This window comes from Echinops telfairi, unplaced genomic scaffold (genome assembly GCF_000313985.2).
Source record: "Echinops telfairi isolate 266 unplaced genomic scaffold, ASM31398v2 ScPeMD7_7409;HRSCAF=8447, whole genome shotgun sequence".
NCBI classification, from domain to species: Eukaryota; Metazoa; Chordata; class Mammalia; order Afrosoricida; family Tenrecidae; genus Echinops; species Echinops telfairi.
This window is the reverse complement of record NW_022111309.1, coordinates 548,052-563,450: the sequence shown is the minus strand read 5'-3', so window position 1 is coordinate 563,450 and position 15,399 is coordinate 548,052. Positions and strand designations below refer to the sequence as shown.

General features: G+C 43.2%; 1 protein-coding gene and 1 pseudogene across 1 annotated transcript in view; both read right to left on the bottom strand.

Annotated features, from left to right (window-relative positions):
• The window catches only part of ADAMTS17 (ADAM metallopeptidase with thrombospondin type 1 motif 17), a 432,408-nt gene that overhangs the window by 287,686 nt on the left and 129,323 nt on the right, over positions 1–15,399 (bottom strand). The gene's annotated exons all lie outside the window — the stretch shown is intronic.
• LOC105979281 lies at positions 6,195–8,426 on the bottom strand (annotated as a pseudogene).

Here is a 15,399-nt window from a genome sequence, read left to right as displayed (position 1 = left end):
AATTTTGGGAATGATGAGGGCAACAAATGTATAGGTGTGCTTTACACAATTGATTTATGTATTGTGATGAATTGTATGAGCCCCAATAAAATGATTTTTAAAAATTAAGAACTGGATTATAAAAATAAAAAAATGTCCCCCCATATCACAAAGGAGAGTATGATAACCATTCAGGAAGCAGAGAGAACACCAAATAGATTAGTGCCTCACCCCCACCCAAAAAAAAACCACAAGAAGACATATAGCAGTCAAATTATTCCTCTTCAAGGAAAAGGAGAGCATCACGACAACAGCTAGAGAGAAAAAAGCAGTCATGTATAAAAGTAAGCAGATAAGAATACGCTCAGACGTCTCCAGAGACCATGCAGGAACATGTGCCAAAAGTTAAAGATGACAACCACAATTCAAGATTCCTTTATCCAGTGATGCTTCCCATCAAATTTGAAGGAGAAATAAAAGTTTTCACAAAGATAATGTTTAGAGAATTCGTAAAAACAAAACCAGCGTTAAAAAAATACTTTCCAGTTCTTTATGGGCAACAAACCAACAGCTGCAGCACTCGAACGTGAGACTACCAGAGGTGTAACACCACCCAGAAACCCACACCCTGAAAACAGCACCTAGACCATGACAGATCTAGTGGAAGCATATCCATGTGTGTGGATCCGAAGACTCAATATGTGAAAATGTCAATACTACTTAAAGCAATCTACAAATTCAATGCAATCCTGATCCAAATTTCAGCATCACTCTTTAAAAAATGGGAAAACTAATTATTAATTGCGTACAGAGAAGGAAAAAGCTCAGGATAGGCAAAGAAACTCCTCAAAAAGAAGATCGAAGTGAGTGGTCTTGCACTGCCTGATCTCAAAGCCTACTACACAGCCACAGCTTTAAAACAACCTGCTATTGCTATAATGATAGTACTCTGACCAATGATCAGGATAGAACAGCCAGAAATTATAATATCTGCTTACAGACAACTGATTTTTGACAAAGGCCCCCAAGCATTACATGGATAGCAGATGCCCTCAACAATAATGGTGCTACAAAAACTGGATACCCACCTGCCGAAAATGAAACAAGGCCAATATCTTACCCCACGCACAAAACCAAACTCAAGGTGAATCAAAGACCTGGATGTGAAACCCACAGCTATAAGGATCATCAATAAGACAACTGGGACAAATCTAAGTGCCCTGATACAGGGACTACACGGGCTATGAGAGATAACAAAGGAAACACAATCAGTGGATGACAAAATAGATGAGTGAGACCTATTAAAAAGAAAATACTTGTGTACATTAAAAGAGTTCATTAAAATAGTAGAAAGAGAGTCCACATACTGGGAAAAATATTTAGTAATTCAGGGTGCAGGGTAGCAACGATGAAATATACAACTTTCCTCTAGTTCCTAAATGCTTCCCCGCCCACGCCCCACCCCGACTGTCATGATCCCAATTTTACCTTACAAATCTGGCTAGACCAGAGGATGTACACTGGTACAGATAGGAACTGGAAACACAGGGAATGCAGGGCGGATGATCCCTTCAGGACCAGTGCTGAGAGTGGTGATGCTGGGAGGATGGAGGGAGGGTGGGGTGGAAAGAGGGAACCGAATACAAGGATCTACATATAACCTCCTCCCTAGGGGACGGACAACAGAAAAGTGGGTGAAAGGAGACGTCAGACAGTATAAGATATGACAAAATAACAATTTATAAATTACCAAGGGTTTATGAGGGAGGGGGGAGCAGGGAGGGAGGGGGAAAATGAGAAGCTGATGCCAGGGGCTTAAGTGGAGAGCAAATGTTTTGAGAATGATGAGGGCAATGAATGTACAAATGTGCTTTACACAATTGATGTATGTATGGATTGTGATAAGAGTTGTATGAGCCCTAATAAAATGATTTTTTAAAAAGAGTTGTATGAGCCCCTAATAAAACGATAAAAAAATATTTAGTAATGACATCACAGACAAAAATGAATTATTAAAATCTACAATATTTTACAAGCCTACAGTAAAAAAAAAAACTAATAACCATCTGAGAAAGTAGGCAAAGGACCTGAACAGACAATTCACAAAGGATGACACTCAAATGGCTAATAAAAACAGGAGGAAATTCTCCTGTTTACGAGCCATCCAGGAAATGCAAGTGAAATAACCATGGGTTACCATCTTATACCCATAAATGTAGCCCAATTAAAAAAACAAACCGAGAACAACCAATGCTGGAGAATGTGTGGTGACATCGGACTCTGATCCACTGCTGGTGGGTTTCTAAATACATGCATCCATGTGGAAGGCAAGATGACTCTACCTAAAACAGATGACAGCTGAAATACCTTATGATCCAGCAATACCACGATTGGGCACATACCCAAAAGAAATACGAAACAGATCACGAACAGACGTTTGCTGCCCCGTGCTCATTGCAGCACCATTCACAATAGCAAGGAGCTGGGAACAGCCTAAATTCCCATCAGTGAAGATGGGATTAAAGAAACAACTCTGGTGCACACATACAGGGGGGATAACATTACACTTAATACATCTGTGAAATCTGGGACTCCTTGCTTGGAAACATTTTTCAGACTCATCTGCTTGAATGGCTGACAGCACCTCCCTCATTTTGCTTTGTTTTTTCACTTCTTCTGTGTCATCAAATCACTGTACTTTCATGTCCCTCTTCATTCACGGAATCAAAAAAAGTCACATGGTGCGAGGTCAGTGATTCAGGTGCGTGAGGTATACTGGGTTTTGCCAAAAGCAGGTGCATTGAGATGGCTGTGTGAGCAGGTGAATTGTCATGGGAGTAAAAACAGTCCCCCATCTGCCACAAATCAGGTCTTTTCTTTGTCGCACACTGTTACGCAATATTTTTAGAACCTCTAAATAGAAAGCTTGATGTACACTCTGACCTGGAAGAATGAACTCCAAATGCACGATCCCCTAACATCAAAAACACAAACGAGCATCTGGATTGATCTTTGATTTCACTCGATGAGCTTTGGGAGGCTGAGGTGTTGATGGTGCGTCACTGGCTTGACTGATGTTTGCTTTCAGGGTCATAAGAACAGCATCGGGTCTCAGCACCAGTAATGACCTCGGGAAAAAGTCTGGGTCACTTTGGAGCTGTTCTTTCAAAGAACGTGTGTTTCTATTAACACTCTTTTTCCTGGTCAGTCAGAACCCAAGGCACAAAATTCACAGTGACCCTTCTCATTCCCAAATATTCTGTTTAAATTCGTTGAACCAACAAGCTCCGTGATAGTCCAGATCACGTCCCATCTTTTCAATGGTCTGTCGTTGGTCTTTGAGCATATGTGGACGAAGTTTGTTGACATTCTCATCTGTTCAGGAAGTTGACAATGTCCAGAATGACATTTGTCATCATCGACATTTCACCTTTTTGAAATGAGAAAAATAATCGTACACTTGAGTTTTTCCCATAGCGCTGTCCTTGTAAGCCCTATTCAACATCACAAAAGTTTGTGTGGCATTTTTCCCAAACAGGAAACAAAATTTCACAGCCGCACACTGTTCTCTTAAATTGGCCATCACAAAGAATTAGATTCGAGCAAAACCATTTTTTTGAAAAAAAAATCAGTGACCAGAGAGAACCTTCCCAGTTGACACTGCTGGTGCACTAACTCAGAGCAAGTTCCTTGATGCTCGCCTATTGAGAAAAATGTATACTACAAAAGCTACACCCAGTGGAGCTTTTTTTTTTTTTTTAGTGGAGGGGGTGCCTCTTGTACAATGGAATACTACACCTCCCTAAAAAACAGTGCTGACACCATGAAACACCTCAAGACTTGGAGGGAGCTGGAAACATTATGTTGTGTGAAGTGAGTCAATCACAGAAGGACACACACTGTATGGGTCCACTGCTGTAGGAACAAGCAGAATGGGCACAGGGCAGGCCTGTAGGGCTTCCAGTCTGCTGTCTGAGGGGTCAGATTGCCTGGTAGAGACTCTGGCCAACCGGTGCCAGTGACCCACACACCATCCGCTCTAGGTAAGTATTTTGAAAGTCTCTTGGCCAGAGGCCACCTCACATCAGCTGGGATCAAATGGTCACGGAAGGAGAAGGGGATTTTTTTCTCTAGCTTGGCCGTCACGGAAATCTATAATGAGGTGCCCCATGGTCTCCTCCAATGATGAGGAGAGGGTAAAGGGAACACAAATGCAGGTCTGCTGATGGGACAAGAGAGAGGGCCGAACCCCAGTTGGGGGAAGAATTACTGAAAATGCTTTTGGTGACACTAGAGGGTGGAGTGCCTTTGGTGGTATGCACTGAATGGGCCACATTGACCTGGGCTTCTGGGTGTATCCTGTGGACCCAGGCTGAGTGATGTGGAGTGCTGGGACACTGAATCCTGGATCTTCAAGGTGCACAGCATGCTCTAGAGGCTGTATCAATAAGATCCCATGTGGGAACTCCACTGGGTGATCTAGACTTTCAGACACACTTGTTACTAGAGGACTTAAGTTGGAAAATACATGGTGTCTGAGGAAGCAAAGACAGGTGTACCAAGATTGGTGAGCTGTTGGTAGGCAGACAAATGAAGTCTTGCTATAGCAATGCCCAAATGCTGTATTAACATATGTATTGTTCTGGCAAACCTGTGATGGAAATTCTATTTTATTTTTCTTTTGTTTGTTCATATTAGGGTGTACCTCAGAGGTTTTATTTTATTGGGGGGTCATTCTCTTGTGTTATATGTTTTTCTGTAAATGAAACTCAAAATTGATGAACCTATATATGGACAGCAAGTAGAATAAAGGTTTGAGTGAGGGGTGGAGTACAGGGGTGGAGACAAGGGAGACAATGTCAAGGAGTCCAGGAAGACAAAGTATGTTTGGAAACTGACTGTGGAAGCAATTGTATAATTCTATTTGACATGATTGAACTATGGAATAATATGACACATGTATTAACTCCCAAATAATAATAAATTAGAAGATTTTTTTAAAAAACAGATCCAGAAGTGGGTTTTGGGTTCACATTAAATCCTAGCTCTAACTTAAGAACAATTAGTTCTTACATCATGGCCCTGTTCAATATTCACCCACATAAAGGGAACACAGAAGATATGGGTGCTATAGCAAAATGTGGCGAAGAAATTGAATGGTGCCTGGCTATCAGATAAAACAGTGCCTGAGGTCCTAAAGGCTTATCTCCAAACAAGCAGGCATCTAAGCAAGATGTCAACTACTTAGTTCTTCCACATGGAAGAAGCACACCATCATTAGCCACCGAAGGAATATAAATTATATAATCCAAAATCGAAAGAGGGATTAGTATCAGAACCTAAATTGTAAGAATCCGGTTTTCAGAAGGCTATGGATGACAATGGGTCCCAAGATTCATTTGTGGGAACTACGGTATATAGGAAACAAGCCTTTGGTGAACTCCTTCTATCCACAATTGAGGAATGAGAGGCTACAGGTTACTAAACAGAGGACATTGGAGAGGTGAGTATAGAAGATCAAAGGCATAATAAATCTTAGTTGAACAGTCAAAACTTTGTCAGTTGATTCTTCCTCAGATGTATGCTGGACCTGATCTGGTGTTCAACATCTCCTGTATTTTTGTTTTGTTTTTGTTCATTCATTTTAGGATGCATCTCAGAGGTATTATGTCATCAGAGGTCACCCTCTTTAAGTTGTGTTACATGTTTTTCTGTCTATGAAACTCAGGACTGATGAACCTATAGGGACAGCAAGTAGAACAAGGGTTTGGGGAGTGGGAGGTACAATGGTGATGGCAGTTAAAGAGAGATGTCAAGGAATCCAGAAAAAAAAGGAATGTTTGGAAACTGTTGTAGCAATTGTACAATTCTGCTATGATTGAACTATGGAATGATATATGTATTCACTCACAATTAATAATAATAAAAATTTTAGGTGGCTGAACTTCATCTTTAGAAGACCAAATAAACCCATCATCTAAACATGCCAATGCAAACATCAAAACAAAATACATTCTAACCGAACACTGTTATCAGGAAAGCAACAAGGATTACATACATAATTTTATAAACCAGCACGCAAAGGTTGAAAACAGTTCTGAAAATGAAGTTAGCTGTCTTGAGTCAAAGGCATAAAAAAAAAACACCTTTGTTGAGACGGTAAGAATCTGTTGTAATGGAGCTACATCCAGTACAATTCAGGCAATTTTGCTTTTTCACTTGGGTTCAGATCGCGCAGATTCATTGCAGTGAGAAAAGGATGGAGGCAAATTTGAGCAGCGACTTCCACCTGAGTGCTTGCCGGGAGTGTTCTGAATTTTAACATTGGACTTCTCTGCACTGCCAGCTGCTGCTCCAGGGCCCATCCGCTTTTTCAGTCTCAGCTGCCCTAGTCATGAAAGATTGTTCTACATTCGTTGTGCTTTTAGTACTGGTTTCCAAAAATGGAATTCCAAGGGGAACAGAAAATTCCTTTGCTGTTGTGTAGTCTACTGCTTTCTTTGTAGTCAGATCACATTTATTCCCTACCAACAACGTGACATTTCATGGCATAACGATCTATTTCCTGTAGCTGCTGTTTAACATTATTGAAGGTCTCCTGATCTGTTACATCATACACAACTGTGATGTCATGGGCTCCTCTGTAATAACTACAGGCAATTGTTCAAAATATTTTCTGGCCTGCTGTGTCCCATATTTGAAGCTCGATTGTTTTCCCATCTAACTTGATAGTTCTTTCTTTGAAAAGCACACCAATCATGCTGGTGTAGCTTTCTGTGTATGTGCCATCTGCAAACCTGAGGATAGAAGAGCCCTATTGAACAATTTTACTTCACCACACTACTCTATGTTCGAGAGCAAGTCCATTCTATAGCTGGTATTAAAGTAGCTGAAAGCAGACACTCTCTGTGGACTTCTGCTTGTATGGGGATGCCTGGCCTATTTAGACTCCCTGAGATCTTGAGTTGGCTCCTCTGAAAATACGTAGGTTCTCTCAGAAGCAGCATGTGGTCCCATCTCCCACACAGTTAGCCAGGTCAAAACCCATCGACATTCTGTTCCCCAGTCTGCCAAGTGGATTGTGTGTGTCTTAACCATCTTGTCACACACTAAACTGAGCCTTTGTATAAAGAATGCTTTGAAAACAATTTGATCTCTCATTGCATTCAGCCCAATAACTGGTGTCACAACCATTTCCTTGCAGCTACTTAAGATTCATCCAAACAGAACAATGGGCACTGTGGTGTAAACACAGAAAGAGAGCACAGGAAGGAAGGGATGGCCAGGTAAGCATGAAGAGGTGCCGCTGTGTGCTGGCAGCTCTTGGCCTTAAGTCTGGGCATCTGGCTCTGGATTACTCTGAACACCAATTTGCAGGCAAGCCAGAGGCTCCTGACAGCTTATTGGGATCAAAGGGATCATGGCATGCTTGAACAGGAAGATATTTTAAGAACAAGTATATCTTTGTCCTGTCAGATTATCCGAAAGCCCTGCCAGCCCTGCCACAAGAGGAATCAGAGCTGCTGGATGTGGTTGTGCAAAGTGCCTGTGTGGCCCTGGGCAGCATGTACACCTGGGCAGCCTACAGCCCTCTCTACATCAAGCACTCCTCTATCTCAAATACCAATCTGTGTATCTGTTTCTTCCAGGAAGCAAGCCTGGGAAGGCAGTGCATCCCATCTGCAGAGTGTTGGAAATATAGAGGTGGGGATATCACTGTGACTGCTTGGGGTCGGTGTGGGGGGGTTCACTCCGAACAAAGATCAGGGATGCCAACTGTCTTGCAGTGAAGATAGTCCTGTACAGGGGAAAGTGCACAGCTCATTTGGGACAAAAATCACAAATTCAAAAGCTACTGGGAACTGAACAGGTATAAGGGTGAGAAAAGTTTATTTATTCTTTTATAGTGTTCTTTTGAACTGTGTCTTTTTGACACAGACATGCTTTATTGGTGTGTTAACCACAAAATGGGTGATATTCAATTCCATAAGTAAACTCTTTAAATATTTTTCCTTCTCAAAGCACTCAATCCTCTCACTTGATCTCCCATTTACCACTTTGGCTAAAGTCATAGTAAAAGAATGGTTTGGTTTTCTCTTAACCGCGCCACGAAGAAAGCAACAAAAGTGAGGATGAACAGAATTTGCCATTGACCTTCTAAAAAGGGAACCACAGACATGGCCCCCTGGAAACTAGATAAAAGAGGGCAATTACTACATGGTTCACGTAGAACACTGTCATATGGGAATGTGGGCCTGGAGCTGTCATCTACTGATCTATCCAGAGAAGCCAGGAATATGAGGTAATTAGGAGAAAGCACTGGTGTCTTTATTTTTTAATACAAGAAAATACTACCAAAATTGACAGTATGTCAGAAGTCAGATGCAGTGCTGGGTAACCAGCTTGTGACTGACGTATGGGTGATGGGTGATGTTACCGCGATCCATGGTGCTATTTACTTGCCCTGGTCCTGAGCTGTTCTCATGAGCAAGACTGAGGATCAGTCTTGCAAGAGGAGGGCAAAGAAGGCAGGCACCTAGCTCAAAATGGAGAGGCACACGGCAATCACAATGATGCCTGCCCTGGTAACTGCACATACAGGGATGACTATGCTGCCATGGCCTTTGGGTTTGCAATGCAACCACCTGGCAGACATATCAACATGAGTGTCCAAGTAGGATCAGCAACAGAGGGCAGAAGCAGTACACCCAAGGACTGTCATAGTGGGATAGATGTTCAAGTGCACAAGGTCTTTTGTATCCATTTGTGATTCTCATAGCAGACACTGTCAAGTATAAAAGAATTGTTTGAAATGTGAGCATAAGAAAGTACTGCTACAAAATTGGATACCTTTCTTAAACAAAACTATCCACTTGTGAAGTTGTTGCTACTCAACATATCCTCCATCTAGATCTATATACTTCATAAAGCAGTTTCCATCTCTCTTTTCCCCAAAGATTTCTGCATGCTTTGATTTATACCACATCAAGATGGCAATGTGACATCCTGATGGGATTCAAATCATTCCCTTTTTAATATTCTTTCCTTAGGGGATCCAATAATAAGTCTGAAGGGATATGGTTTCTCAATGAAATTCTCATTGGACAGCCCTGGCTACCCTTGAAGAATGAGCAGGTGCATCATTGTGATGGGAGAAAGAAACTTTCATAAGCACAACTTTCCTGGCCTTTATCTCACCAATCAGTTTTCAGTTTTCTTAAAACGTCTTCATAGTAAGCCCTATGGTCATCCTGTGCCCTAGAAAATCTATCATGACTATACCTCAGGAACCGCCAAAAAAAACCCCGAAAAAACGTTGATGGGGTTTGATCAAGATGGCGCCAAGGTAAGCAGCCCATACGAGGAGCTGCAGTGAGTCTGGTGTCCAGGAGGTCAAGTGGAAGTGTTCTGGTGAGTGAAAGGATCCCTATGAGGGGTCCTCCCTGTCCAGGAGGGGGCCCTGCCCCACATCGACTTTATTTCAAGCACCAGAGATCTGAGTCTATATATCAGGGATTTCCGCTGGCTGGGTGACCCTTGTATGCCTTGCCACCAGCCAGTGCCTCCCCCCATCCACCCCCTGGCCTGGTGGCTGCCCCAGGAACAGGACAGCTATTGTGTAGAGCTCCCCAAGGCAGGGCCTGACCACCGCATTGCACCACTTGCGGCTCCCACCTGGGGGAGCTACACCCGTCTCCCACGGGTTCCCCTCCCTACACAGGACTAACAGCAATTCTGCCTGCAAGCTCTGGTCCCTCCAGGCAGCCGCCCAGGGTCCCAGGGCTGAACTCACAGGAGGTTTGAGTGCCTGAGGCTGGGGGCACCCAGCACCAGTGCCTGGGTCACCTCCAAACCCAGCGCAGGTTCCTCAGCTTACCATAGTCCCAGCGCCTTGCCAGCCACAGAGAGCGGCACCCTCACTTCCCACCCACCATTTCCCTTGCACTGTGGCTTCTGGCAGCCCCTGCATCTCCTAGCCCCTGTTTCTCCCAGCCCAGCGAACTTTGCTGCAGGAAGTCCAAGTAGCCCGCCACAAGAACTTGACCGAGGCACGGGAAGGTGGAGACTGGAGCTAGGGCTCTTCGAGCTCGCTGCCTGCAGCCCGCACCTGGTCCTTGCAGGCCCAGCGTGTGCCACTTCTGCCTTAGCAGTAGGGGTCCGCAGTGTGAACTAGTCCGGAGCCGAAGGAAAGCAGAGATGCAGACCAGCATTTTTCAAGCCTGCTGCCTGCAGACACCGTGTCCTGAACCGCGGGGAACGGGAGACACAGGTCGGACCTTGCAGGCACGTTGTGCACCACCTCTGCGCTTTAGCAGTGGGAGTCCACGTTGCAAACCCGGACCTAACAGTCCCACCACTCGAACTCCCCGGAGCAGTGTGGAAGCAGGAACGCAGACAGGGCTTTGCAGGCCCACAGCTCCCCATGGGGAAGGGGAGACACAGGCCGGCCCTTGCAGGCCCACCGCCTGCCACCGTGCCCAGAGCCATGGAGAGTCCAAATCGCAGACTGGAACCTTACAGGCCTGCCGCACGCTGCCTTGATCTGAGCTGCGGAGTAGCAGAATCTCAGATTGGGGCCTGGCAGGCCAGCCTGGAGTTGCCTCGCCTAGTGTTGCAAACTGGAGGAAGATACACCAGGCAAACGGTGACGCAAAAAAAGCAGGAGTCGCAATCCTAATTTCAGACAAAACTTATCTCAAGGTTCAAACCATAAAAAGAGATAAGGAGGGGCACTTTATAATGCTCAAAGGATCACTTTACCAGGAACCTGTGAGCATAATAAATATATATGCACCAAAATGAAAGACCCGTGAAATTTGTCAAACATCTTATTCAGAAAATGAAAAAAGATATCACAGACTCAACAATTATAGTAAGGACTTTAATACACTGCTTTCAGAGAAAGATAGATCATTGGGAAGAAAGCTCAGCAAAGAGACTATAGAGCTAAACATTACAATTATGCAACTAGATCTTATAAGACATATTTAGAGCTTTCCATCAAAATGTAAAAAAATAAGCATTCTTCTCAAGCGTGCATGGCACATTTTTGAAAACAGACCACTGCTGGGACGTAAGTCAAGCCTGAGTAAATTCAAACACATAGAGATTATACAGACATTCTTCTCAGACCACCATGCCATAAAGTTGGAGATCAATAAAAGGATGACCAGGAACAAGGGCAAACAATTGGAGGATGAATAATGATTTTTGCAACATGAGTGGGTACTGACTCAGTTTAGAGTGGAGATCAAAAAGTTTCTAGAAGCTAATGAAAATGAGAATACATCATATCAAAACCTATGGGATACAGCGAAAGCAGTTATCAGAGTAGCTGGATTGCAATAGGAGCTTATATGAAAAAGGTAGAGAAACTTATGAGGGATACACTCTCACAAAACCTCCAGCAACTAGAACAGAGTACAGAACAATCCCTCCAACAGCAAAAGAAAAGAAATAATAAAAATCAAGGCAGAATTGAACCACTAGGAAGACAAAAGAATGATGCAGAAGATTAATGCAGCAAAAAGCTGGTTCTTTGAAAGGATCAACAGAATCAACAGACTGCTGGCAAACCCAACCAAAGATAGAAAAGAGCAAACAATAGACAGGATAGGGAATGAAACAGGGGTAATCACAACAGACCCTAATGAGATTAAAAGGATAATCACAAAGTACTATGAAAGTCTGTACTCTAATGAGTTCAACAACATGGAAGACAAGGATAAATACTTGGGGGGGAAAAATCCCTCCCTAGACTATCCCAGATAGAGGTCAAGAACCTAAACACACCCATTGCAAAAGAAGAAATAGATATGTTTATCAAGAAGCTACCAACAGAAAAGCTCCCAGACCAGATGGCTTCACTGAAGAATTCTACAAAGTATTCAGGGAAGAGCTGACATCAATCCTCTATAAAGTATTTCAGAGAGTAGAAAAGGATGGTAAACTCCCAAACTGATTTTATGAAGCCAGTATAACTTTGATACCCAAACAGGGCAAGGATCCCACAGGAATAGAGAACCATAGACCGATATCTCTAATGAACATAGATGCAAAAATCTTCAACAAGATATTGGCCAATAGAATACAAAAGTATATAAAATGCATCATCCATCAAGATCAGGTAGGATTCATCCCAGGGATGCAGGGATGGTTTAACATTCAAAAATCCATCTATATTATACACCACATTGATAAGGAAAAGTATAAGAACCACATGATAATATGTATAGATGCAGAAAAAGCATTTGACAACATCCAGCACCCATTCCTAATTAAGACACTCAGGAAGATAAGAATGGAAGGGCAGCTCCTCAAGTTAATACAAGCTATCTACGAAAAGCCAACAGCTAACATCATAGTAAATGGAGAAAAGACTAAATCAATCCCACTGAAAAAGGGGACTAAACAAGGATGTCCCTAGTCCTCACTTCTATTCAATATCATACTGAGGTCCTGGTTAATAACATAAGACAACAGAAGGACATCAAAAGTATCCAACTGGGAGAGGAGGAGGTGAAATTATAGTTATTTTCAGATGACATGATTCTGTACATTGAAAATTCCAAAAGCTCCACAACTGGAGTACTGACAGTGATACAGGAATATGGAAGAGTGGCAGGATACAAGATTAACAAACAGAAGTCGATTGGTTTGTTGTATACATTGGACAAGACCATGGAAGAGGAGATCAGGAAGACAGTATAATCCACAATAGCCAAGAACAAACTGAAATATCTAGGGCTATATCTAACCAAAAAAACCAAAAGACCTATGCAAGGAAAACTACAAGACCCCACTACAAGAAATCAAAAGCGACCTCCACAAATGGAAGAATATCCCATGCCAATGGATTGGAAGACTCAATATAGTAAAGATGTCTATACAACCTAGGGCACTTTATAAGTTTAATGCTATCCCAATTCAAATACCAACAACCTTCTTCAGAGAATTGGAAAAACTGACCACCAATTTCCTATGGAGAGGAAAGAATTAGCAGAGCTCTCCTCAAAAGAAGGACTAGGTTGGAGGGTGCGCTTTACCTGACTTTCACACCTACTACACAGCCACAGTGGTCAAAACACCGTGGCACTGGCATAATGACAGATACACAGACCAATGGAAAAGAATAGAAAACCCAGAAATAAAACCATCAGCATACAGACAACTGATCTTCAACCAGGGCCTCAAAAGCATCAAATGGGAGGGTGATGTCCTATTTAACAAGTGGTGCTGGAAACAATGGAAATCCACATGTAGAAAAATGAAACAGGATGTCTACCTCACCCCATGCACAAGAACAAACTCAAGGTGGATCATGGACCTAGAAGTAAAACTCCAAACCATCAGGATCATTAGCGAAGGAATTTAGACAAACCTAAGAACCTTGGCCCAGGGAATACAGAGGCTAACTGCAATAGGACAAGGCATACATGCAGGGGAATCTGAAATTGACAAATGGGATTTACTAAGAATAAAACACCTATGTGCATCAAAAGACTTTACCAAGAGGGTAACAAGGCAACCCACAGGCTGGGAGAGAATTTTCAGCAACAACACAACAAAGGGCTTATTATGAAAATCTACAATACCCTCCTTCCCTGCAAAAAGAGGAAAACAGTTAACCCTTTGAAGAAGTGTGATAGAAAGAACTGAAAAGATGTTTCACTAGGGAGGAGATCCATATGGCCAATAACCATATGAGAAAATGCTCCCAATCATTAGCCATCAGAAAAATGCAAATCAAAACAACCATGAGAGACCATCTAACACATTTGAGGCTAGTTCAAATCAGAAAATCAGAGAGCAACAAATGTTGGAGGGGATGTGGTGAGATAGGAACTCTCCTACATTGATGGTGCTCCTGTAGATATGTACAGCTGTTATGGAAAGCAGTCTGGCGATACTTAAAGAAGATGGAAATTTAGCTACCTTTGGACCCAGCTATCCCTCTCTTGGGTATATACCCAGAGGAGGTAAGAAATAAACCACGACCAGTTGTATGCCCTAAATGTTTATTGCAGTGCAACTCACAATCGCAGAGTTGGAAACCATCTAAATTTCCATCGGTAGACGAGTGGATCAGTAAACTCTGGCACATACACACAATGGAGTACTATGCATCACAAAAAAGCACTGATGATCACATGAAACAGGTCTTTTCATGGGAAGAGTTGGAGGAAATTATGCTGAGTGAAGTCAGCCAATCCCAAAAGAAGTACAGCATGAGTCCTCTGAGGTAAGTGTAATCAGCACGGTAGGTGTAGAAGAGGTGCCACCTATATCATAACATTTGGGTTGAGATACAGGGAAGTGAGAGGAGGTTGGACCACACCCAAGGAGGTACATGTTGGTCCAACACAGTAATGGGAAAAGGACGGAGGGGGGAGGAAGAAAAAGGGGGGTTTGAAAGTGAAATGATAACAGAGGGAGCAAGGCACTAATCCACTCAAGGGAGAGTACTGGTCTTGAATCCACAGAACCTGGAATGGGCATGTAGACCCTACCAAGAAGCACCAAACCATGCGGACAGGGTGGTCACATAGAATGAAACATGAAAAAAGAGAGCTACAGGGCTACAGAGCCAAACTGACCCCCTCCTTGGATGTGAGTGTGGTGGAGAGCAGGTTGGGGAGAGGGGCCAGCACACCACACCCACATGAAGGCAGGTCAGGAGATATGAAGAGAAAGAGAGTCAGACTGGGCCCCATGCCGGCACATGAGGCTCAGAGGATGAAGTCCTTGCTGGGAGCTAGTGGGACACAGAGGGGCCTGGGAAAATGAAATAGTACATGTCCTGCTGTCCACTCACTGGAACAGACTGCAACAGAGGACATTTCTGGGGTCACATGGTGGGGAAGCAGCATGGTTTGAACCCCTCAAAATGGAGCAAATCAAGAAGGGAGCATACCAGGATAAACAATCTGGAGGAGAAAACAACGGGACCAACAGTTCCACGGGGACATGGGAGAGGGGGAGGTGAGGGGAAGGAGGTGGTGTTAACAAATTCAGGGACAAGAGAACAACAAGTGATCCAAAATTGGCAGTGAAGACGGTGTAAGAGGCCTGGTAGGGCTTGATCAAGAGTAATATAACCGAGAGGAAATACTGAAACCCACATGAAGGCTGAGCATGATCGTGGGACAGGAGGAAAGTCAAAGGAAACAGAGGAAAGAACTAGGAGGTCTAAATACAGGAATGTACATATGTGATTATATTTATTTATGACAAGGAGGAAATAAATCCTCTGTGCATATATTTATAGGTTTAGTGCTAAGGTAGCAGATGGACATTGGGCCTCCACTCAAGTACAGTGAACCCTCGCCACTTCGCGCTTTGACTTCCGCGGCTTCACTCTATCGCGGTTTTTGCGTAACAGCGCATGCTCTGTCATTATTGCCACTGATTGGCTCATAC